The 23,974-nt window shown below is 45.4% G+C and overlaps 1 protein-coding gene across 3 annotated transcripts in view; it reads right to left on the bottom strand.

Moving 5' to 3' along the window:
* B3GNTL1 (UDP-GlcNAc:betaGal beta-1,3-N-acetylglucosaminyltransferase like 1) overlaps positions 1 to 23,974 on the bottom strand; it is a 256,114-nt gene that overhangs the window by 82,278 nt on the left and 149,862 nt on the right. The window contains exon 1 of one of the 3 annotated variants that reach the window (XM_038757408.1): positions 20,271 to 20,406. The exons of the other annotated variants lie outside the window; for them this stretch is intronic. The gene's annotated coding sequence lies outside the window, so the exon portion shown is untranslated. Of the gene's footprint in view, positions 1 to 20,270; positions 20,407 to 23,974 lie in introns of those variants that run through there. 3 annotated transcript variants of the gene reach the window in all.

Raw genomic sequence — 23,974 nt, 5'->3', positions numbered from 1 at the left:
CCCAGGTCCTTGTGATTCCCAGGCCCGTGCTTATGTGGCTTGCCCAAGGTCACGCAGCAGACAAGTGGTGGAGCCAGGATTCAAAATCAGTTTTCAGTGCTTTGGTTCCAGTTGCATTTCCCTTCCTAGCACCTTCACATACAAACCCAGATCTGTAGGAGAAGCCGTGTGGCTTGATACAAAAAGCATAGGGCTGAGAGTCAGGAGACCTGGGTTCTAGCCCCAGTTCTGACACTTCCCTGCTGGATGACCCTGGGGAAGCTACTTCACTCCTCTCCTTAGTTTCCTCATCTGCAAATAGGGGATTCAATACTAGCCCTCCCTCTCCTTAGACTGTGAGCCCTGTGTGGCTCAGGGACAGTGTCTGGCCTGACTGTATTGAATCTACTCCAATGCTTAGTATAGCACTACCTGGCGCATAGTAAGCACTTAAAGCCACTATTATTATAGTAAAGTCTGATTTACACAAACTTTTCCTCTCCCTGCATCAATATTTTCTCCAGAGTGGCACAGAAGCGTCATCTACAACTTCCTATGGATCATTTTTCCCCATGCCTAATAATCCTCGATTTAATCCAACCCCCCGATTGTAGTTTAAACCTATGCCTTTTGCTCCATCTATCATAGCATAAACCATCAGTGATAACCCAAGCAGTCCCTGTATATTTAACTGAACAACAAAAAGCTGTTCCCCGTGTTCCCTGTGTCTCTGGAACTTTCCCTCGAAGACGCACTCTTCTAATGTCCTGCCATTCACAACAACACAACAGAATACATTCAATCTAAAATGAACGAACAGTTTGAATGTTGAAGTCAGTTTCAATTATCTGTCCAACGCTCCGTCCTAATTATCTCTGTTCCATTATCTGTTCTAAAGTATCTTCCCCATTCTCTTCTCCGCTGGTTGGTCTTTATACTTCACATTTTTGCCTGGTCGTCGGTATTTTAAAGGAGTCCCTGTCCCTTTCTGGGATCCAGTTTGCCTAATAATAATAATAATCATGATGGTATTTGTTAAGTGCTTACTACGTGCAAAGCACTGTTCTAAGCGCTGGGGAGGTTACAAGGTGATCAGGTTGTCCCAACGGGGGCTCGCAGTTTTAATCTCCATTTTACAGATGAGGTAACTGAGGCACAGAGAAGTTACGTGACTTGCCCAAAGTCACACAGCTGACAGTTGGCAGAGCTGGAATTTGAACCCATGACCTCTGACTCCAAAGCCCGTGCTCTTTCCACTGAGCCATGCTGCTTCTCTAAGATCTCTAATATGCCTAGGTCTGCCATATTTTTTCCTTCCCCAAATTACAGACTTTAAATCTGTTTCTCATTCTCAGTCAATCACATTTATTGAGCGCATCCTATGTGCTAGTTCCTACGGTACTAAGCACTTGGCAGAGTACAATACGACAGAATTAGCAGACATCCCCTATCTATAACGAGCATCTCCTAAAACAAAATCCACTCATGGGAGAGCACCCTCTTCTAACCTCCTTTGCCAACTAGCTTTGAAAACCGGGAAGCAGTGGCCTCTAGCTTTCTCATCTGGAGTCTCAAATCTGGCTGTTTTGTAAATTCTAACACAGCCAAAGGGCTCTTCTGATGATGAAGCATTTCTGGGACGAACCCACGCCCAAATCGTGCTTCCAGACACAAAGCAGAGATGGTGGGTGGCTGGGACCTGGTGGGTGGCCCTGGCCCTGCCCTAGGAAAGTGAGGCCACATCGAGAAGCAGCGTGGCTCAGTGGAAAGAGCGTGGGCTTTGGAGTCAGAGGTCATGGATTCAAATCCTGGCTCTGCCAATGGTCAGCTGTGTGATTTTGGGGAAGTCACTTCACTTCTCTATGCCTTAGTTACCTCATCTGTAAAATGGGGATTAAGACTGTGAGCCCCCCGTGGGACAACCTGATCACCATGTAACCTCCCCAGCACTTAGAACAGTGCTTTGCACATAGTAAGCACTTAATAAATGCCATTATTATTATTATTATCAGGGTGATGCCAGGGTTTAAGGCTGAAAACACAGGACCAAAAACTGATGCTCTGATTCTGCATCACTTTTTTTCTTTTATGGTGTTTGTTGAGCACCTACTATGGGCTAGGCACTGTATTGAGTACTGGGTAGAGCCAAAAAAATCAGGTTGGATACAGTCCCAGTCCCACAAAGGGCTCACAGTCTTGGGTTCTAATCCCAGGTCTGCTGCTTGTCAGCTGTGTGACTTTGGGCAAGTCACTTAACTTCTGTGCCTCAGTTACCTCATCTGTAAAATGGGGATTAAAACTGTGAGCCCCTGTTGGGACAAACTGATCACCTTGTAACCTCCCCAGCACTTGGAACAGTGCTTTGCACATAGTAAGCACTTAACAAATGCCATCATCATCATCATTGTTATTATTAATCCCCATTTGACAGATGGGGTAACTGAGGCCCAGAGAAGTGACGTGACCTGCCCAAGGTCACACAGCAGACAAGTGGCGGAGCCAGCATTAGAACCCAGGTCCTTCTGAATCCCAGGCCTGGGTTCTATCCACTATGTTATGCTGCTTCTTCTCTAAACAGGTCCAACTAGGGCTGTTAATAAGACAGGGCAGATAGAGTCAGAAGGCAACCGGATGTCAAGGGAGATCTTAGAGGATCTTTGATATTCACCCCTCCCTTAATATCACAGCACCTCTGAATATACCCATAATTTATTTTAATGTCTATCTCCTCCACTTGTGGACAGGAATGTTACTATCAACTCTGGTGTACTCTCTCCAAGTGCTTAGTATAGTGTCCGGACCCTTACCAAGAGACCTTGCATCTTCCACATGTTTCTTTAGGGCCCAGCTATCATCAATGGCATTTTTTGGGAGAGTACAATACGGAGCTGGTTCCCTCACCACAATGAGCCCCACCCCAAAAAATATCTAATTATATACAAATATTTTTCTAAAACCTGATTTTACTTCATTAATCATCCTTTAAAAGTTGTCTGGCTTTCATTTGAGGACCTCAAACATTTTGAGAAGCAGTGTGGTCTAATGGAGAGAGGAAAGGCCTGGGAGTTGAAAGGACTTGGGTTCTAGTCCTGGCTCTTCCACTTGTCTGCTGTGACCTTGGGCAAGTCACGCCACTTCTTTTTGCCTGAGTTACCTCATCTGTAAAATAGGGATTAAGACTGTGAGACCCATGAGGGACATGGACTGTGCCCAACCTGATTTGCTTTTATCTACCCCAGTGCTTAGTACAGTGCCTGGCACGTGGTAAGCACTTAACAAATACCATAAAAAAGACTATTTGCCACACAGAGGCCCAGACTAATGATTCAGGGTCCCCCAGTGTATCAGGGAAGGAGCTCTGCTCCAATCTTCCTTTCTCTTTAGGGGCCTCATTTACCCCTACTTCACTGCAGGTGACACAAAACCAGCCCCTCTCCCAAGTTTGGCAGCCCAAATTCTACTTACTAAGCCCTGAAAGAAATCACCCTTGAGTCACTGCCAATCTTTAAAGTTCTATATTTTCTCCTCTAAAGAAACCTCAGGCAAGCCCTTAGTTACTTAACGATTATCTTCCATCGTGGTGCTCAAAGTTCCCAAAGAAACCTGATTTCATACTAGTGTATGAAAATACAGGGTAAAAATAGAGCTTCCTGTTTTCAGCCTGAACTTGCCAAAACCCAGGAATGTTTTCTGGCCAATTAATGTTTGTCAGAAACCTGATGTTTCAGCAATTTTACCACAGTGCATAGGGAGAGACTAGTGAACTCAGAAACTCTTCAAGCTCTGCAGTACTGCTACATGACTGATCTTGAACTAACTGTGAAACAATCAATCACTGGTCTGCATTTTTATTCCTCATATTTGTTAAGCACTTACTATGGGCCAGGCACTGTATTAAGCACAAGCTAATCTGTTGGACACAATCCACTTCCCACATAGGGCTCACAGTCTTAATTTCCATTTTACAGATGAGGTAACAGAAACAGAGAAATGAAGTGGCTTGTCCAAGGTCTCACAGCAGACAAGCGATGGAGCTGGGATTATATTGATCTGACTCTCAGGCCCTTGCTCTATGCACAAGGCTATGCCACTTCCTTCATTGATCACTGATTGTGTGCAGAGCACTGTAGTAAGTGATTAGGAGACTCCAATAGAGTTAGTACACCTGATCCCTGCCTTTAAGGAGCTTACAATCCAGTCATTCTTTCCACAGCATAATTTAAAGCAGTGGAAACACCACTGGCATCTAAATGCCAAATACATGCCTAGAAGTCAATCAACGATGGAACGCTTTCTTACTGGGCTTGATCTGGAAGCTGGTTGGGAAGGCATGGCTACAATCAGTGGAGAAAGGCAATGAGGCAACAGACTGCATGACAAATGGAAGTGCTAGGGCAGAGCACTGACCAGGTGGAAAGAGAGAAGAGAGAGGGACAAAGAGGGGTAGGCTAGGGAAAGGAGAAAGGAGGAATGAGAGAGAGAGAGAGAGAGCATGTGACAGGGAGAGGGGGGAAGGTAGAGAGAGAGATTGAGAGAGGTAGGCTGAAGGGAATGGGGAGGAGACAAAAGAGGAGGAGGTGGCGAGAGAGAGGAGAGGCCGATGGGAGGGAAGAGGCCTAAGGGAGGATGAGAAGATGTTTTTCACCATTCCCTGCCACGTCATCTCTGCCTCCTCCTCAGCTGCTGCTGTTATTGCAGCCACCTAGAGCACTGGCCCAGACCCAGGCAGAACCAGTTGAGCCAGAATGGCGGCTGTGACAGCCAGCGGCTCGGGGCCAGCAAGCAGTCGGGTGGCCGTGCGCCCGCCCCAACCGGAAGGATTCCCTCAGGCCCTGTTGAGGGCCCTGTTTACCCTCGTGGGGCCTGGGGTACGAGAAGAACCTGGCCCAGCCCCAGAGCCCAGTGAGGGCGAGAGAAACCGGGCAGGTGTTGAGGATAGGGACGGGGCCACGGCCTGCCAGCAGGGGTCAAGAGACCTAGTTTTTCTCTTTAATGATATTTGTTAAGTGCTTACTATGTGCCAAGCATTGTATGAAGTGCTGGGGTAGATACAAGACAATCAGGCTGGATAAACTCCAGGTCCCAAGTGGAGCTTACAGTCCTATTCCCCATTTTACAGATGTGGTAACAGGCAAAGAGAAGAGAAGCGACTTGCCCAAGGTCGCACAGCAGACAAGTGGTGGCACCAGGATTAGAACCCTGGCTCTATCTACTAGGACACCATTGCTTTTTCACCTTGGCTCCCTCTGCAGTCCTTTCCTGGGTCAAGAGGCGGGTGAGTGGGTCCACTGTGGCAGGTCACCATACCCAAGAAGGCTTTGGGGGCCGAGCTAATAGCTTTGCCCTCTCAATGCCAAGCCCAGAGGGGAAAAGGTTCCCTCTACTTTTTCGTTTTTTAAATGTTATTTGTTCAGCACTTACTGTGTGCCAGGCACTGTTCTAAAGTGCTGGGGTAGATACAAAGTAACCAGGTGGGGCACAGTCCATGTCCCTCATGGGGTTCACAGTCTTAATCCCCCCATTTTACAGATAGGAGAACTGAGGCAGAGAGAAGTGAAGTGACTTGCCCAAGGTCATACAGCAGAGAGTCCATCGGAGTACCAGGATTGTACCCTATCCCCTAGGCCATGCTGCTTCTCTACTTGGCATCCAGGGGCTGAATCTGGACTCCACTAGGTCTTTTCTTTCCAATCTAAATGGGGTGATCCTCCCACCTCAGTGACTGGTCGGTGGTCAGGTGAAGCCCCCTCCTCTACCACCCATCCTGTTCCTTCAGAGAATTGGATCAGATAGTTCAATCAACCCCTTGGGGTCCATGGCCAGGGAAGAGGCCTTTCTTAGGTGGCTAGTGCCCTCACCCCCACCCCCTACTCACAGTCTTCACAAGCCAAACGGCAGCTGCGGCCAAGAGGCTACTTGCCCAAGGGGGAGGAGGCAGAGGGACTCAGTCAGGCAGGGTGGGACTCTGCTCAGAGGTCACCAACGCCCTTCACGTGGCCGAGGCCTGGGCTCAAAGCTGAAGCCAGCCCCATGGCATACTAGGAAATCCCAGTGAGTCAGTGCCTGCGTGGGCTGCTTGGCCTTTGTCTGCGGCCTTCGGAGAGAGGAGGGAGACGGAGTCAGCTCGAGGCAGCGGGGGAAGAACTTCTGCTTCTCGAGGGCCACTCCCTTGCCTAGGTTTCCTCAGTCTGCCCCAGCCCTGATTAGAAACTGCAAATATCCATCCTCCACCCTCAGTGCTTAGTACAGTGATCTGTACACACAAACGCTCAATAAATACCAGGCATTGATTGTCTGAGGGGTTGAGGAGGTGGATTTGGAGGAGTGGGGTGGTTCAGGAGCCTTGGGGAACTGGCAAAATAATTTTAAAATCCACAGCGAGGGGGTGGGATGGGAGAGGTTGGTTTGTGGGAGAGGGGGAGGATCAAAAGCTGAGGACACCAGGGAGGGAAGCAGCATGACCCAGTGGAGGGTCACAGGAGTTGGAAGGTCCTGGGTTCTAACCCCAGCTCCACCACTTGTCTGCAGTGTGACCTTGGGTAAATCACAACCACTCTGTGTTTCAGTTACCTCATCTTTAAAATGAGGATTAAGGGTGTGAGCCCTATGTAGGACATGGACTGTGTCCAACCTGATTATCCTGCATCTAACTCAGCACTTGAAGTGTCCTTGGCACACAATAAGCACTTAACAAATATCATTTAAAAAAAAAAAGGATGACATAACACATTTTCCTTCCAGTATAGTAAAACTCCTCACGCTGCTGTAGAGCTGAGAAGGCCAAATTAAAACCTGCTTTCTAGCGGGGGCTGTTGAGCAGTGCCAAGATTGTTGGTCTGACAGATGCTAGCCAATATTCTACTTTAATCTGGATTTCCTCTTTAAGCAAAAATGCTCCCCTGAGTTTGGTACTATGGGGCAGTGGCCCACTTTGGGCATACACACACACACACACACACACACACACACACACACACACAGCCAATATATATGTGTGCTCTGGTGCTCTAAATCCTACAATCCGCATTCCCTGACCCTGGAAGTCACTGAAGAGGAAAACACATGTGGAATGGAGTCATTAAGCTTTCCACATTTTAACTCCACATCAAGAGGGTGGTGGTGTTCCAAGTATGTAATCAAGCTTGCTCAAATTGACTTTGGGTTCTTTGATGGGGAGAGTTCCCTTTGGCATTGATGACGGTGAACACAAACACATGCCACTTGTGAGGATACACACACACCTGACTTCAAACATTTACACTAATTTGGAGTGTTTTCGGGTGATATTTAGGCCTATGCCTTCTTTTCATTGGGGTTTTAGATTCCAGATGTGCTGTGATTCAAGAACAACTCCATCAAGGCAGGGTCTGTAAATCTAGACATGCCTGCCAGGATTTTTTTTTTTAATGGTATTTATTAAGCACTTACTTTGGTGCTGGGGTAGATACATGATCATCAGTTTGGAAATAGTCCAGGTCCTCCCATGGGGCTCACAATCTTAACCTCATTTTACAGATGTGGTAACTGAGGCACAGAGGGAGTGACCCAGCAGACAAGTGGAGAAGATGGGATTAAAACCTAGATCCTTCTGACTCCCAAGCTCATGCTCTATCCACTCTGCTTTAACAGTCTCTTACACAGGTCTGTGCCATTCCACAGAACAAGATTTTCTTTCTAATCGTAAAATTTCAAGCATAAAAACACAGCATAGCTTCTCTGTCAATGGAAAGAATAAAAATGTACAATTAAAGGTATCCCTGGAGAAAGGAGTGTGAAAATATTATACATATTTTGAAGGTGAATTCATAATACTGAAAACGCCATCTGGGATCTTTTACTTTTGGAATACCTATCTGATTCCTTCCCAGCCAGGAAAGAATTGGGAAAAAAAAGTCAATATAATTTGAAAGCTCTCCACTGGTCTTCATTAAGTAGATTCTTAATAATGATAACAATAAACATGGTGAACCATTACCCCTTAAAAGTTGGTGGTCGTAAGCTTTCTTCAAGGGAACGGATGTCAGTCGATCACTGGTATTTTTTCAGCATAACACGTGTCCCAAGCACTTGGGAGCATACAAATCGAGCCAATAGAAGCCTTCTCTGATTAAGTCCTCTTTCCCCCAATTCATTCTCCCTTCTGCATTGTCTATCAACTTCAGTGTAAGTCCCATGTGAGACAGGGACTGTGTCCAACCTGATTAACTTGTATCTGCCCCAGTGCTTAGAACAATGCTTGGAACGTAATAAGTGCCTAATAAGTAATTTTATTACTTGGCTCTGTGACCTTTTGGCATTTGATATTCGCCCCATCCCCAACAGACTTATGTAACATATCTTTAAATGATATATTATAAATTACCTATTTTTTCACATTAATGTCTGTCTCCCCCTCTAAACTTATCAGCTCATTATGAGCAGGGAATGCCTGCTAATTCTGTGGTACTGTACTCACAAGAGCTCATTTCAGTGCTTTGCATATATGTAAGCGCTCAATAAATACCACTGATTGATTGACATGATATCTGCTCTCAAGGAACGTCAATCTAATGGATATCCAGGTAACCTTAGCTGATACTTAACCTATTCCTCTCAGTTTTGCCAAGGCAATACACATCATCTCAACCTCTGACATTTGCAGAATTTTAAGGGCTAGAATTTGGTGCCAGAGGGCAATGTGGACAAGTTCAAGTTGGAAGAGCTTTTTAGAGAAGCAAGAAAAAACAACTTATTGGGCAAAACAGAGGAGCTTGGTGGCTCTGGATAGGAACCAGGCATCAACCCTAATTATATTATGTGCAGAACATGGAGGATCACATGGGATGTGAAAATTAAAAATATCCATTCTTTATGGTATAAATCACCCCAGAAGCCACACAAGCTGTTTTTCCCACACAGTTTCTGGAGGCACTGGTTAGAAGAGGTTAGGATTATTATTATTATTACGGCTAAAAGTAGAAAATAAAGTGAAAATCCATTTTTATACTTCTTGTGAAATCCATCTTGGATAGGTGGTTTCCTGCAAATGGCTTTTATGGGTTTTTTTTTTTTGTATTTCTTGACCACTTACTATGTGCCAGGCACTGCACTAAGCACTGGGGTAGATTGGATCCTGTTCATGTTCCACATGAGGGACACAGTCTTGATCCCCCTTTTATAGATGAGGTAACTGAGGCCCAGAAAAGTCAAGCGACTTGCCCAAGGTCACAGAGTAGACAATGAGCCCGCTGTTGGGTAGGGACCATCTCCATATGTTGCCAACTTGTACTTCCCAAGTGCTTAGTACAGTGCTCTGCACACAGTAAGCACTCAATAAATATGATTGAATGAATGTTCTTTACACTCAGCCACGCTGTTTCCTGCTTAACGCGCTCACTCTCTATTTGATGCTCACATACGTGTCTTTCTTTCAATAATCTTTTAAATTATAAAAAAATTCTCTCAAAGAAAGCTTAAAACCATTTCAATGCTGTAGGTTCTCTGACATCTCCCCCTTCATTCTCTGCAAACTACTTTGTGAGAAAGGCGCCGCTGGAGAGGAAGTTTCGAAAGCCAGACTCACTTTTTTGTGTTCCAAAGAATCGCCTCAGTGAATCACGAGAAGGGTCAATGACCGACCCCAGCAATGCTTTCTTTGTCGGGAGAGGGACAGACGCCCAAAGAATTCCATGGTGTTTGGCTTCATTTGACCATAGAAATGGGGCATACAAGCTTTCCTTTTGGAATAATTTGTGCTCATATAATGATGAGACAACGCAGCCGACTGCTGTAGGGATTTAGAGGTGAAGGAGAAAAGAAAAGAAAAAAACCTAAGTCTGAATTTACCTGTATCATGATTGGCTGAATGCTGACTCCCCTATCTTTCCCACAGTCGCTCTCACCTAGACCTTTAGGAGTCTGATGCCTGATTCCTCCACTTGGTCTTCTGATGTGACAGATTTTTTCCCTCCAGATATAAAGTGCTCAGAACCACTTAAGTGGGACTGATTCAGAGAAGCAGGGCTTCGATGTAAAGGTCGTTATGCTTTGTCCCTTTCCTCAGCATGGTCTAAGCATAAAGAGCACAGACCTTGGAGTCAGAAGATCTGGATTCTAATCCCAGCTCCACCTCTGGCCTGCTGTGTGACCTTGGGCAAGTCTCTTTGCTGTGCCTCAGTTTTCTCACTGCAAAATGGGGATTCAATACATTCATTCATTCAATAGTAACTATTGAGCGCTTACTGTTCACAGAGCACTGTACTAAGTGCTTGGGAGGGTACATTTCCTAACAACAACAAGCTTACCTTCTATGTTCTATGTCAGTCTATGTTCCCCCTCCTTCCTAGATTGTGAGCCCTATATGAGACAGGGACTGTATCTGGCCTGATTAACTTGTAGTGCTTAGAATAGTGCTTGACACATAGTAAGTGCTTAACAAATGCCACTAAAAAAAAAGAATCTGGATTCTAAGGCCAGCTCTGCCCCTTTTTTGCCATGTGAGCTTCAAGTCAAATTATTCTGTACCTCAGTTTCCTCACCTGTAAAATTCAAATAAAATTCCTATGCTCCTTCTCTCTTGCACTGCAGGCCTCATGTAGAACAGGGACTGTGTCCAGTCTAATTTATTATATCTGTCAGTGCTTAGCACAAAGTACTTAAACACCACTATTATTATTCTTACTCTTTGCTCCTCTAATGCCAACCTACTCACTGTCCCTCGATCTTGTCTATCTCATCGCAGACCTCTTGTCCAGGTCCTCCTCTGGCCCTCTGCCTTCTTATCTGAAAGACCATCACTCTCCCCACCTTCAAAGTCTTATTGAAGGCACATCTCCTCCAAGAGGCCTTCCCTAAGCCCTCATTTCTTTTTCTCCCACTCCCTTCTGCGTCACCCTGATTTGCTCCCTTTATTCACACCCACAGTACATTTGTACTTAGGGTCTTCCCATCTAGACTGTAAGCTCTTTGTGTCTACTAACTCTGTTATAGTGTACTCTCCCATGCGCTTGGTACAGTGCTTGCACACAGTAAGCACTCAAATTTGATTGATACTATTATCTCCTCAGTGCTGCCACATAGTCTATTAGGTGTTAATCCTTCCCCTCTTCTCTTCTTGTTTCCTGAACTCTGTGAACCCAATTCGCCCCTCACTCTGCTCCTCCTTCCTTCCCTTCTCTCCCTCCTCCTCAACAGAATGACTTATTTCCACCACCTACTTTAGGTTGTAAGCCCCCGAAGGAAAAGGGATTGTATCTAATTCTCCTGTATGCATTCTCTCCCAACACCTAGTTCAGAACTTTAATAAATTACTACTACTTGGAACTGCAAGGTAGCTTGCAAGTTAAGAGTGGAAGCATTCTAAGACAAAGCTAAAAAACAGACCAGCCACTGGCCCGGTTTGAGTTTTGCCGCTCAGACTCCTGTGGTGAATACAGCAGAACAACCAAGGATTTGCCCTACTGACAATATTGATGACTTCAACCAATTCCCTGGCTTGGACTTCAGCCCCTAATACCTTCAGCTTCTCAGACCGCAGCACCTCTCTGCCAACCCTTCCCAACCAACCAACCAATCGTATTTATTGAGCGCTTACTATGTGCAGAGCACTGTACTAAGCGCTTGGGAAGTACAAATTGGCAACACATAGAGACAGTCCCTACCCAACAGTGGGCTCACAGTCTAAAAGGGGGAGACAGAGAACAGAACCAAACATACCAACAAAATAAAATAAATAGGATAGAAATGTACAAGTAAAATAAATAGAGTAATAAATATGTACAAAAATATATACATATATACAGGTGCTGTGGGGGGATGGAGAGGGGGACGAGGGGGAGAGGAAGGAAGGGGCTCAGTCTGGGAAGGCCTCCTGGAGGAGGTGAGCTCTCAGCAGGGCCCTGAAGAAAGCGATCGGAGGGGCTGTTGGGCTCCCTTCCTAGTAACCTACGACCTTGGTGTCCTCTTTGACTCCTCACTATGTTTCAACCTCCCATTCAGCCTGCTGCTAAATTCCACTGCTTTTTTCCCTCCAAATGGTCACCAAACTCATTCAGGCTCTCTCATCTTCTGATTAGAACACACAGCATCATCCTCCTGAGACAGTCAAACTAGAGAAACACCATAGCCATAGACAGGGAAAAGATTTCTGGAAGTTTCTGAAACAGGGAAGCAGTATGGCCTACTGGAAAGAGCCCCAGGTCCGCGAATGAGAAGACCTTGGTTCTAATCCTGACTCCACTACATGTCTGCTGTGTGATCTTGCAAGTCATTTCACTTCTCTGTACCTCAGTTACCTCATCTGTAAAATAATTTATAAATTCTATTTTCTTATTAATGGGTCTCCCCCTCTAGACTGTAAACTTGCTATGGTCAGGGAAAACGTCTACTAATTCTGTTTGTACTGTATTCTCCCAAGCACTTAGTACACTGCTCTGCACACAGTAAGCACTCAATAAATGCCATTGACTGATTAAGGTTCTTGCATTGTACCAAAGCCCCTCTGAGGCTCTGAGGAAATATATAATGAAAATTAGTACCATGTAATGAACCTGGGTCATTTTTCCTCAAGAGACTCACATTCATTCAGTCGTATTTGAGTGCTTAATGTGTGCAGAGCACTGGGTGCCCCACACACTTGGAAAAAAAAAATTCCCTCAACAGCTAAGGTACATTAATTTCCAAGCAATAACTCGTCAAGGACATCAGAAATGGTTCTGTTCAAATAATCAACAGCCCCACCTGAGCAAATAATTTAGATGTCATGCTCATTTGACCCAACAGATCAATAGTACCTATTGAATGCTTACTTTTTGTCACTATTAATTGGAAATTACTTGACAGTACTTAATAATTTTGCGTGGAAAGCATTGTACTAAGCTCTTGGGGAGGGTCAAATACAGCACACAGTAAGCACTCAAATCTCAAATATGGTGAAGGCGCCTGCCCAAACTAAAAGAGTAATAATAATTGTCAAAAATTCTACCACAGTCCCCCACAATGAACTCAGCCAAGCACCACGCAAGGATGCACTTGGATTAGAAGCACATCACTTCTCCAGGGCAGAATTGCTTTTTGCAGGCTACTTCTAGCAATTCCTCTGGTCTGTCCTTGATCTGGAGAAAATACTGATTTCAAGACCACAGTATTAAGAGCGACAGAGTGTGCCAGCACTCAACAGCCCCTCCGATCGCTTTCCAGACCCGAAAAGCTGGCCAGCCCATTAATGGAATCACCATGGCAAACAGCAGGAGCGGGGGTTAAATGGTATAAAATGTGGCTCTTTTCTGTTTTTGTTGTTCTTTGATTTCCACTTTATTATTTCACTTCTCCTCACCCTCTCTTTCTTCTTTTATATCAAGTCCCCAGGGTGCCCTTTTATAACCAGGGCCAGATCAAACATTGTGGGGCGGAGGGAGGATGACTTTCCCCAACCAGGCCTAACTCTCCTTCCCCCATCCGCCTGCAAACCCCACGGAGAGGTAGAGCCCACCGCCAAGTTCGGCATGAGCTCGTTTTGGGGGTCGGGCCTGTGTGTTTTTCTAAATGTGTAGCCATGAATTAAAATCAAAGAAAACATTCTGCTTCTGCCTTCCAGCTCTTTCAGAACCTGCCATCTGGCACTAGGGGGGGCGGGAAAAATGAAAGCAATTTAAAGCATTTAGTAATAAATTTGGAGTTACTTTCTCCTCAGACATATTTGGATTGGAATCCAGGAAAGATCCATTAGAGAAGGCGGCAGCAGTGGGCCGGAGGTGAGGGGAAGGAGGTGGAGAGCATGGAGATTAGAGAAGGGGTTACAAAGTCAGGCTTTGAAGCCCTCCCCACCGGCTTTTCCTGCCTCTACTGCTAGTTGGCCAACAGGAAGAAAGAAGATGCTAAAGTAAATCGAGGCGAGGGATTCTGAGCCGGCTGGGAAGCAATCTCAGTTTCAAAACATCTGGTTAATTTGTCCTTTAAAATAAATGAAATAAATTTCATTTAAATGAAATAAATAACCTTGGCTCAGCCACTTACCTGCTGTTTAACCTTGGGCAAGCCCTCTAACCACTCTATGCCTCACTTTCCTCACCTATAAAATGGAGATTTATTACCTGCTCTTCTTCCTCTTAGGACTGTGAACCCAATGTTGGACAGGGACTGTGTCTGATAGGATTATATCTACTCCAGCGCTTGACACATAGTAAGTGCTTAATACCACAATTATTATACAGTTCACACATTAATAAAAATGGCACCTCCAATCGCTGTGCCCAATCTCTGTGTAGAGCACTGTACTAAGCTCTTTGGAGAGTACAGTACAAAAGAGATGTTAGACGCATTCCCTGCCCACAAGGAGCTGACGTCTACCTTGGCTCATTCTAGACTGCAAGCTCGTTGTAGGGAGGGAATGTATGTGTTGTTGTACCGTACTCTCCCAAGCACTTAGTACAATGCTCTGTACCCAGGAAGTGCTCAATACCACTGATTGATAGATTGATTACCAACGCTGATATCCCCCCAGCACTTGGTGGATTTTCTTTTTATTTGAATGCAGGTCATATTATGAATGATGAAGATGGGGAAACAGTTCAGAATAAAACCAAAGGTGACTGTGAATATGTGCACATTTGTCAGTGTGGACGTGCGAGTACTTCGCCCATGGTCAGACTCCCTCTGTTAGAGAAAGCTACACAGATTGGCATAATGCAGGGCTATGGGCTAAGCTTCTAAGACTGGGAAATGGGAGGGAGAGTAGCGTGGATAGAGCACGGGCCTGAAAATCAGAAGGACTTGGGATCTACTCCTTGCTCCACTGCTTGTGTGACCTTTGCCATTTCACTTCACTTCTCTGGGCCTCAGTTACCTCGTCTGTAAAATGGGGATCAAGGGAGGAAGTGGGGAAACAGGTGTGATGAAACCGAGAGAAAGTGGGAGAACAGAGAGGTGTGGAGAAAGAAAGAGAGAGAGAAAGAAAGAAAGAAAGAGAGGCAGGGAGGAAGGCCATGATGCCTTCTCCCGGCTCCCACTTCCTCCCCTGACTGCCACTGCTTAGTAGCAGCCTCTCGTACTGCCACCGTCACCACCCCTTCGTCACTTTGGAGGCCGGTCGGTGTCAGTGAAGCCGTTGGCTCTCTCCACTTGAGCCATGGCACAGGGGCCATTTCCTGGTGTTGGTTGGCAGCAGGACCCGGAGGCGTGGAGCGACTCATCAGCCCGGAGACACCAGAACCTGTGGAAATTGACCCTTTGGGGGCATCTCAACTACTAGGCATGATGATGAAGAGGAAATGCACTGTAGGCTGGGCATCCTCCTCTTCTCTCAGCCGCTTCCCTGACACTGCCACCCTGCTGCCAAGCTGCCAAATCCCCGCCTATCACCTCAGATGAAAAGCAGGACATTTCCTGCCCAAGCTTTTCTGGGTAGCAAGCCAGACCCCAAACACTTGTGACCATCCTGCTTAGGGCAGGAAGTCAGGTCTCTTCAATCCCCTAAGCTCCTGCTCCACTTGCTTTCCCTCTCCCCAGCCCATGCTCAATACCTGCTAAGTGCTTAGAGTCAGAGGTCAGGGGTTCAAATCCCAGCTCCGCCAATTGTCAGCTGTGTGATTTTGGGCAAGTCACTTAACTTCTCTGTGCTTCATCTCTAAAATGGGGATGAAGACTGTGAGCCCCCCGTGGGACAACCTGATCACCTTGTAACCTCCCCAGCACTTAGAACAGTGCTTTGAACAAAGTAAACTCTTAATAAATGCCATTATTATTATTATCATTACTATTATTACAGTGCTGTGCACATGTTAAGCACTCAAACTCGACTGAATGAATGGCACACGATGAAGAATCAACTGTCTATTCCCGGGCCTCCTTTAGAGCGTGCCCAGAAACCCGAGCGAGGGGCGGCCACAGGGGAAACTTGGTTCGGGGTTTGAAGAATACAAGCTTCAGAAAGGAAATAACTGTCACAAGCCCGAGAGATATGCTGTTTGATTAAACCGCATGGAATCTGCAGAGTGACAAGCTGGGGAAAAAAACCACCTGACCAAAACAGGATGAGACTCAATAGAGGAGAGGTAGAAGACCAACGGATGAGAAACAAACCCAGGTTCAGCCTGGCAGGGCCCAGGGCAGGAAAGAAACACCTGGGGGAAAGAAACTCCTCCTAAGCACTTAGGAGAGCACAATATAACAGAGGTAGTAGACACAGTATATTGTCTTCCAATATTATAAGCCACGATGACAATAATAATAGTTTGTGGTATTTGTTAAGCACTTACTATGTGTCAGGCACTGTACAAAGCGCTGGGTTCTTGTCTTAAGCTGTAAAGTCGTTTCCAACCTATAGCGACTCCATGGACACATCTCTCCCAGAACACCCCAATTTCATCTACCATCGTTGTGGTAGTGTATCCTTAGGGGTGGATACAAGCAAATTAGGTCGGTCACAGTTCCTGTCCCACATGGGGCTCACAGACAATCCCCATTTTACAGCTGAGATACCTGAGGCATGAAGAAGTGAAGTTACTTGCCCAAGGCGACACAGCAGACAAGTGGCAGAGCCAGAATTAGAACACAGGTCCTCCGACTACCAGGCTCATTCTCTTTCCACTGGGCCACACCATCTCCTCTCTGCTTATCAGATCCTTACTAGATTCCTGCTGTCAGAATGCTTTAAAAAGGATCAGAGAAACTGGAGAGGGGCCAGAATATGGTGATTCTGGCCACATCCTGGAAATTCTTTTGGCTAAAATGCCCCAAAGGTGGAGTTCAGTATATGAGTTCCCTTTTCTTTGCTAACAAAGCCCTACTGAGAGCTCACCTCCTCCAGGAGGCCTTCCCAGACTGAGCCCCTTTTTTCCTCTCCTCCTCCCCATCCCCACCACCCTACCTCCTTCCCCTCCCCACAGCACCTGTATATATATTTGTACAGATTTATTACTCTATTTTACTTGTAAATATTTACTATTTATTTTGTTAATGATGTGCATATAGCTTTAATTCTATTTGTTCTGACGACTGTGACACCTGTCTACATGTTTTGTTTTGTTGTCTGTCTCCCCCCTTCTAGACTGTGAGCCCGTTGTTGGGTATGGACCATCTCTATATGTTGCCAACTTGTACTTCCCAAGCACTTAGTACAGTGGTCGGCACACAGTAAGTGCTCAATAAATACGACTGAATGAATGAATGTATGAATGGTATTTGTGATGCACTTACTATAGGCTAAGTACTGTGCTCAGTGCTGGAGGAGAGACACATGATATTCCAAATGGACACAGCCCCCATCCCATGTGGGGCTCACAGTTTAAGAGGGAGGTCAGGCACTTTATCCCTATTTTACAGATGATGAAACTGAGGTACAGGGAGGTTAAGTGACTAACCCAGGGTCACAAAGGTGGCAAACAGCAGATGTGGGACTAGAACCAAGGTCTTGTGGGCCTGCGTACATTATTATTATGGTGTTTGAGTGCTTACTACATGCCAAGCACTTTTATATGTACTGGGATATACAAACATTGGGGAAGCAGCGTGGCTCAGTGGAAAGAGCCCGGGCTTTGGAGTCAAAGGTCATCGGTTCAAATCCCAGCTCCGCCACTTGTCAGCTGTGTGACTTCGGGCAGGTCACTTAACTTCTCTGTGCCTCAGTTACCTCATCTGTAAAATGGGGATTAAGACTGTGAGCCCCACATGGGACAACCCGATCACGTCGTAAACTCCCCAGCGCTTAGAACAGGGCTTTGCACATAGTAAGCGCTTAATAAATGCCATTTAAAAAAAAAAACATTAATCAGGTGGGACACAGTCATTGTCTCACATAGAGAAGCTATGGTCTAGTGGAAAGAGCCCGGGCCTGGGAGTCAGAGGACCTGAGTTCTAATCCTGACTCTGCCACTTATCTACTGTACAACCTTGGGCAAGTCACTTCCCTTCTCTGTGCCTCAGTTCCCTCATCTGCAAAATGTGGATTTAATACTTGTTCTCTCTCTTGTTTAGACTGTGAGCCCCGTGTGCGACCTGGTCTTCTATCTACTCCAATCTTTAGTAGCGCTTGGTATTCAGTAAGCACTTAAATTCCACATTATTAACATGGTACTCACAGTCTAAGTAGGAGGGAGAACAGGCATTGAATCCCCATTGTACAGACGAGAAAACTGAGACACAGTATTCAAGCACTTACTCTGTACCAAGCCCTGTTCCAAGAGCTGATGTAGATTTAAGTTAATCAAGTCAGATATAGTCCCTGTCCCATATGAAACTCAAAGTCTAAGTATGAGGAAAAACAGGCATTTTCCAGGTAGGGAAACTGAGTCACATAGTAAAATGAATAATGTCTGTTATTATATTGTACTCCCCCAAGTGCTAAGCACAGTGCTAGGCACACAGTAAGTGCTCAATAAATACAACAGAGTACAATATACCAGTCAATCATATTTATTGAGCATTACTGTGTGCAGAGCACTGTACTAAGCACTTGGAAGAGTACATTATAACAGACATACCACCCACCTTGCAAATTTCTCCTCTTCCCCAGGCTTCTTTCCTTAGCCCAACATCACTCCATATCCACATAAATTGCCAGAAGGGACAAAGAAAGAAGATACTGTAAGCTTGCCGGGATAGGGAATGTCTCTACCAACTCTGTCATATTGGACTCTCCCAAGTGCTTAGTATGGTGCTTCGCCCACAGTAAGCACTCAATAATTACCATTGAGAGGCCCAGCTGGCCAATGTGAATCTGCTAGATTCCAGGACTTATAGGAGTCTCCTGCCGAAGTGCAATTCAATCCCAAACCCCTAATCTAGTGACCCCAAACGTCATTTTTCATCCCAAACAGGCTGAATTATGTCCAAAGCTGCCACAGCCAATTCCCGTTATAATCAGACCAAGACCAAATTCTTCATTCAAAAGAGCCTCTCAAGAAGTGTGCTGGAACTAAGCAGGTGTTGGTAAAGCACATTTTTCAAATTCAGTGAAAATCCAGGATCTTCTCAAGATAGTTAAAATCAGGTAGTAGCCTACTGCTTATTGTCAGATGACCTTATTTTATTTTATATGGAAGCTGAATTGTGGGGGTGAGGTCTCTGTTAGGGGTGGGGTCATAGTCTCACACAAACAACTAATTAATACCTTTGAGGATCTACAGTGTGACCATATTTGAGTACTTACTGTGTACAGAGCACTGTACTAAGCACTTGGAAAGTAAAGTTCAGCAACAGACAAAATCCCTGCCCACAACAGGCTCAGTCTAGAAGGGGGGAGATGGGAATCAAAACAAGTTAACAGGCATCAAGTCTGTTAGAGAAGCAGCGTGGCTCAGTGGAAAGAGCATGGGCTTTGGAGTCAGAGGTCATGGGTTCAAATCCCAACTCTGCCAGTTGTCAGCTGTGTGGTTTTGGGCAAGTCACTTCACTTCTCTGTGCCTCAGTTACCTCATCTGTAAAATGGGGATGAAGACTGGGAGCCCCCTGAGGGACCACCTGGTCACCTGTATCCCCCCAGTGCTTAGAACAGTGCTTTGCACATAGTAAGTGCTCAATAAATGCTATCATCATTATTATTATTACCAATATAAATAGAATTACAAATATATACATCATTAATATAAATAGAATTATAAATATGTACATATATAAACACAAGTGCTGCGGGCGGGGGGTAGAGCAAAGGGAGCGAGTCGGGGAGATGGGGAGGGGTGGGGGAGCAGAGGAAAATGGGGGCTTAGTTTGGGAAGGCCTCCTGGAGGAAGGGAGCCTTCAGTAGGGCTTTGAAGGGGGGAGAAAACTGGGGAAACAAATGAAAAATAATTTGGTAGTAGTAGTAATAATAGTGGTATCATCATCATCATCTTCATCATCAATCGCATTTATTGAGCGCTTACTATGTGCAGAGCACTGTACTAAGCGCTTGGGAAGTACAAATTGGCAACATATAGAGACAGTCCCTACCCAACAGTGGGCTCACAGTCTAAAAGGGGGAGACAGAGAACAAAACCAAACATACTACCATGTGCCAAGCATTGTACAAAGCACAGGAGAAGATACAGAGACAAACAGTGCCACACAGACTTCAGAGTCTAAGTAGGAGGAAGAACAGGCATTGAATCCCCATTTTGCAGATGAGGGAACTGAGGCACAGAGACATGCAGTTGCCCAAGGCCTCCCAGCAGACAACTGGTGGAGCTGGGATTAGAACCTGGGTCATCTGATTCTGAGACCCATGTTCTTTCCCCTATGCCATGTTTCTTCACAATTTACAAGAGGGAGGAAGCTGTGTGCACAAAGTAAAGCAACACAGAATTTCCAGAGGACCCATAGGAGCCTCACAGAAGACTCACCCCGAAGTTTCCACTGCCTCTTCAGTCGCCTGCTCCAAATTTGCTGCTCTGGGCTGGGTCCCGCATGATGCCACTGTGGTGGGGAATGGCACTGAGGGGCCACCAAGGAGCCCTCAAGGCACTGCCCGAGAAGAGAGAGGGCAATGGAAGCAGCCACCAGGAAGGTCTTGCTGGAATCCTCTCCGTTACTGCTACACTGTCAGAACCCCTCCCTACCAGCTTCCCCCAGCTGAAACCTTTTTGGGTGGAATGATGGAATCATCACCTCCTCACGGTTCTACTGCATCAGCTGCTCACAATTGTCTTAATTGCTCAACTGGAGCACGTAGCCTGTAGAAAACCTTCTGGAAGTTTCTCCCCTCATTCATTCATTCATTCAGTCGTATTTATTGTGCGCTTACTGTGTGCAAAGCACTGTACTAAGTGCCTGAGAGAGTACCCAGTGCTTAGAACAGTGCTTGACACAAAATAAGCACTTAACAAATACCATCATTATTATTATTGTTACCCTAGGACACATTCCTGCCCACACCGAGCTCACGGTTTAGAGGGGGAGACAGACATTAATATAGATAAATAGATAGATTAAATAAATACATTGCAGATATTTAGAGGAAGCAGCATGGCTTAGTGGAAAGAGTCCAGGTTTGGGAGTCAGAGGACATGGGCTCTAATCCTGGCTCCGCCACTTGTCTGCAGTGTGTTCTTGGGCAAACCACTTAGCTTATCTGTGCCTCAGTTACCTCATCTGTCCAATGGGAATTAAGACTGTGATCTCCACGTGGGATGACCTGATTACCTTGTATCTACCCCAGCGATTAGAACAGTGCTTGGCATATAGTAAGCGCTTAACAAATATTATTATTATTATTATTATTATTATTATTATTACAGATATCTACAGATGTTCTGTGAGAATAGGAGGGAAGGTGAATGAAGGAGTAAGAGTGGCGAGGAAGGGAGTGGGGGAAGAGGAGAGGAGGGCTTAGGGAAGGCTTCTTGGAGGAGATGTGCCTTTAATAAGGCTTTGAAGTTGGGGAGAGTAAATTATCTCTCTGTTATGAGGAGGGAGGGCATTTCCCTCTCCCCAGAGCTCACCTGGCCAGAGTTGGGGTGGGTGTGGGGGGTGGGGGAAGGGAGAAGAGGGGTTCAGGGAGATGTGGACATGACGTGTTTGTAATCAATTCAAAGCCCCGAGCAAGGAAGCGGCAGTGAATAGAGTCTGAAAACAACTATGCTCACAGGGCTGGGAGCAGATGGAGCTACTGTTCATTCACACCGATTTAGTGAGCACATACTGCAAAGCACTCCACCAAGCCCGGGGAAAACTGTGGGCAGGGAACAGGTTTACCAACTGTACTCTCCCAAGCATTTAGTACAGTGTCTTGTGTACAGAAAGCACTCAGTAAGTACCATTGATTGATAAGACTGTAAGGTCAATGTGGACAGGGAATGTGCCTGTTATACTGTTGTGCTGAAGTGGGACTGGACAACGGAGAACTTTGGGAATGAGCAAATTCAACTTTTTAATAGGAAGGAAGATTCGTGAATGAATCTTAGTACCGGGGTTCCAACTTGGATACAACTAATTCTGGCCAACGTGCCCAGGAGGATCCTGGACTAATTTCTACTCTCCTGGAAAGAGTCCGGCGATCTCTTTTGTGGTCTGCGAAGAGTAAACAAGAGTTTCTGTTTTCAAGGTTCCATTCAGGGAAGCCTTCACACAGTAAATGACACGGAACTCAATTTATCTACTTCCGAAGAACAAAGGACTGGGTCGATCCGTGCACAGCACAGCTCGAGCCTGTGGCTTCCTCACGTTGAGGCATTCTCCAGCTGAAATCGGACGAGGAAGCCGCCCCGATCAAATACTCATACACGCATGACTTGCTTTTGTGCCGTAGAAACCCAAGAGGGGGAAGTAAAAAAAAAAAAGCAGGGCTCTTTTACGTTCACAGTATCAGGGCTGACCAGAATTATTTTCCCTCCAAAGGGCACAAACTTCAGAGCTCCTGAATTGGTATCTGAGATGCTAGGCAGAAAATCGGACTGTCCTGTACCACAGTTTTACAAGACCCAGGAGAAAATGACCAAAATTCATGACCATTACCTCACATCTGTCTAAACTCTGCAGGGAAAATACAAGGGAACAGCCTTACTCCTCATATCAACTGGAGTTTCCCATCTCAGCAAGTCGCCTAAGAAAGCCACAGCACACTTTCATGCCTTTATTACATTCCAAAGCCTCTCTGCCAATGCTTAATTATTATGCACCCTATTATTGTTAGTGGGAACTGAAATTACATCTTACAAATACTCCATAGTCATCTCCCAAATAAACTGATGCAGCTCATGGGAAGACAAATCACCAAAACCCCTTAATAGTAACAATAATAATAACAGTAATATTGGCATCTAGAATAATAACAATATTAATAAATTGTGGTATTTGTTAAACGTTTCCTATGTGCCAAGCACTGTACTAAGTATTCATGGGGTAGATACAAGATAATCAGGTCCCAAATGGGGCTCACAATCTAAGAAGGAGGGAGAACTGGTATTGAATCCCCATTCTGCAGATGAGGGAACTGAGGCACTGAGAAGCAAGTGACTTGCCCAAGGTCATACAGAAAGCAGGTGGAAGAGTCAGGTTAAGAACCTGGGTCTCCCGATTCCCCTTCTTGGGCTTTTCCCATTATGCCTCTCTGCTTTCCTCGTGGAATAAGAGTTCCTGTTTCAAAATACATAAAATGTAATGTGCTCTAAAATGCCTTTATTATTATTATTATTATCAATAATCACTGTGGTATTTATTAAGCGCTTACCTTGTGCCAAGCACCCGACCTAGAGCTGGGGGAGATACGGGACAATCGACTTGGACACAGTCCCTAGTCTACAGTGGGATACAGATATTAATCTCCATTTTTCAGCTGGGGTAACTGAGGCACAGAAAGAAAACACACAGAGAAAGTGAGAAGCAGTGTTGTCTAGTGGATAGAACATGGGCCTGGGCGTCAGACAGACCTGGGTTCTAATCCCAGCTCTGCCACTTGCCAGCTGTGTGACCTTGGGGAAGTCACTTCATTTCTCTGTGTATCAGTGATTTCATCTGAAAAATGGGGATTAAGACTGTGTGCCCCCCATGGGACACACATTGTGTCCAACCTGATTAGCTTATATCTTCCCTAGTGCTTAGAACAGTGCCTGGCACACAAGAAGGGCTTAACAAACACCATAAAAAAGTGACTTGACCATGGTCACACTTGCAGGCAAGTGGCAGAGCTAGGAATAGAATCCAGGACCTTGAACCTTAAAAGTTCTGATAATAATGTGTAACACATTGATAAATTTAAGATAGATTATAAACTTGTTAAGGTAAGGACCATATTTGCTAATTCTGCTTTACTGTACTCTCCCAAGCGCTTAGTATGATGCTGTGCACATAGTGAATGCTCCATAAATACCTCTGATTGATTGACTGATAAACACTGATTTTGTCAGCTTGGGAACTAATCACTTCGAATGAAACGGGGCTCCATTGGAGATTAAGCTAAAGACCCAACAAAATATGGGAGGGGTGTCGGGTAGTTCTAAATTTTCAGAGTGGGTGGAGTAGAAGGCTATGGTCACCCCACAACCCCGAGCACCTGAACCAGAAGTGTTAGTCGGTCAAAGTTGAGGCTTCAGAGTTATGAGAAATGCAA

This window comes from Tachyglossus aculeatus, chromosome 15 (assembly GCF_015852505.1).
Source record: "Tachyglossus aculeatus isolate mTacAcu1 chromosome 15, mTacAcu1.pri, whole genome shotgun sequence".
In the NCBI taxonomy this organism is placed as follows: Eukaryota; Metazoa; Chordata; class Mammalia; order Monotremata; family Tachyglossidae; genus Tachyglossus; species Tachyglossus aculeatus.
This window is presented reverse-complemented; position numbering and strand designations above follow the sequence as displayed.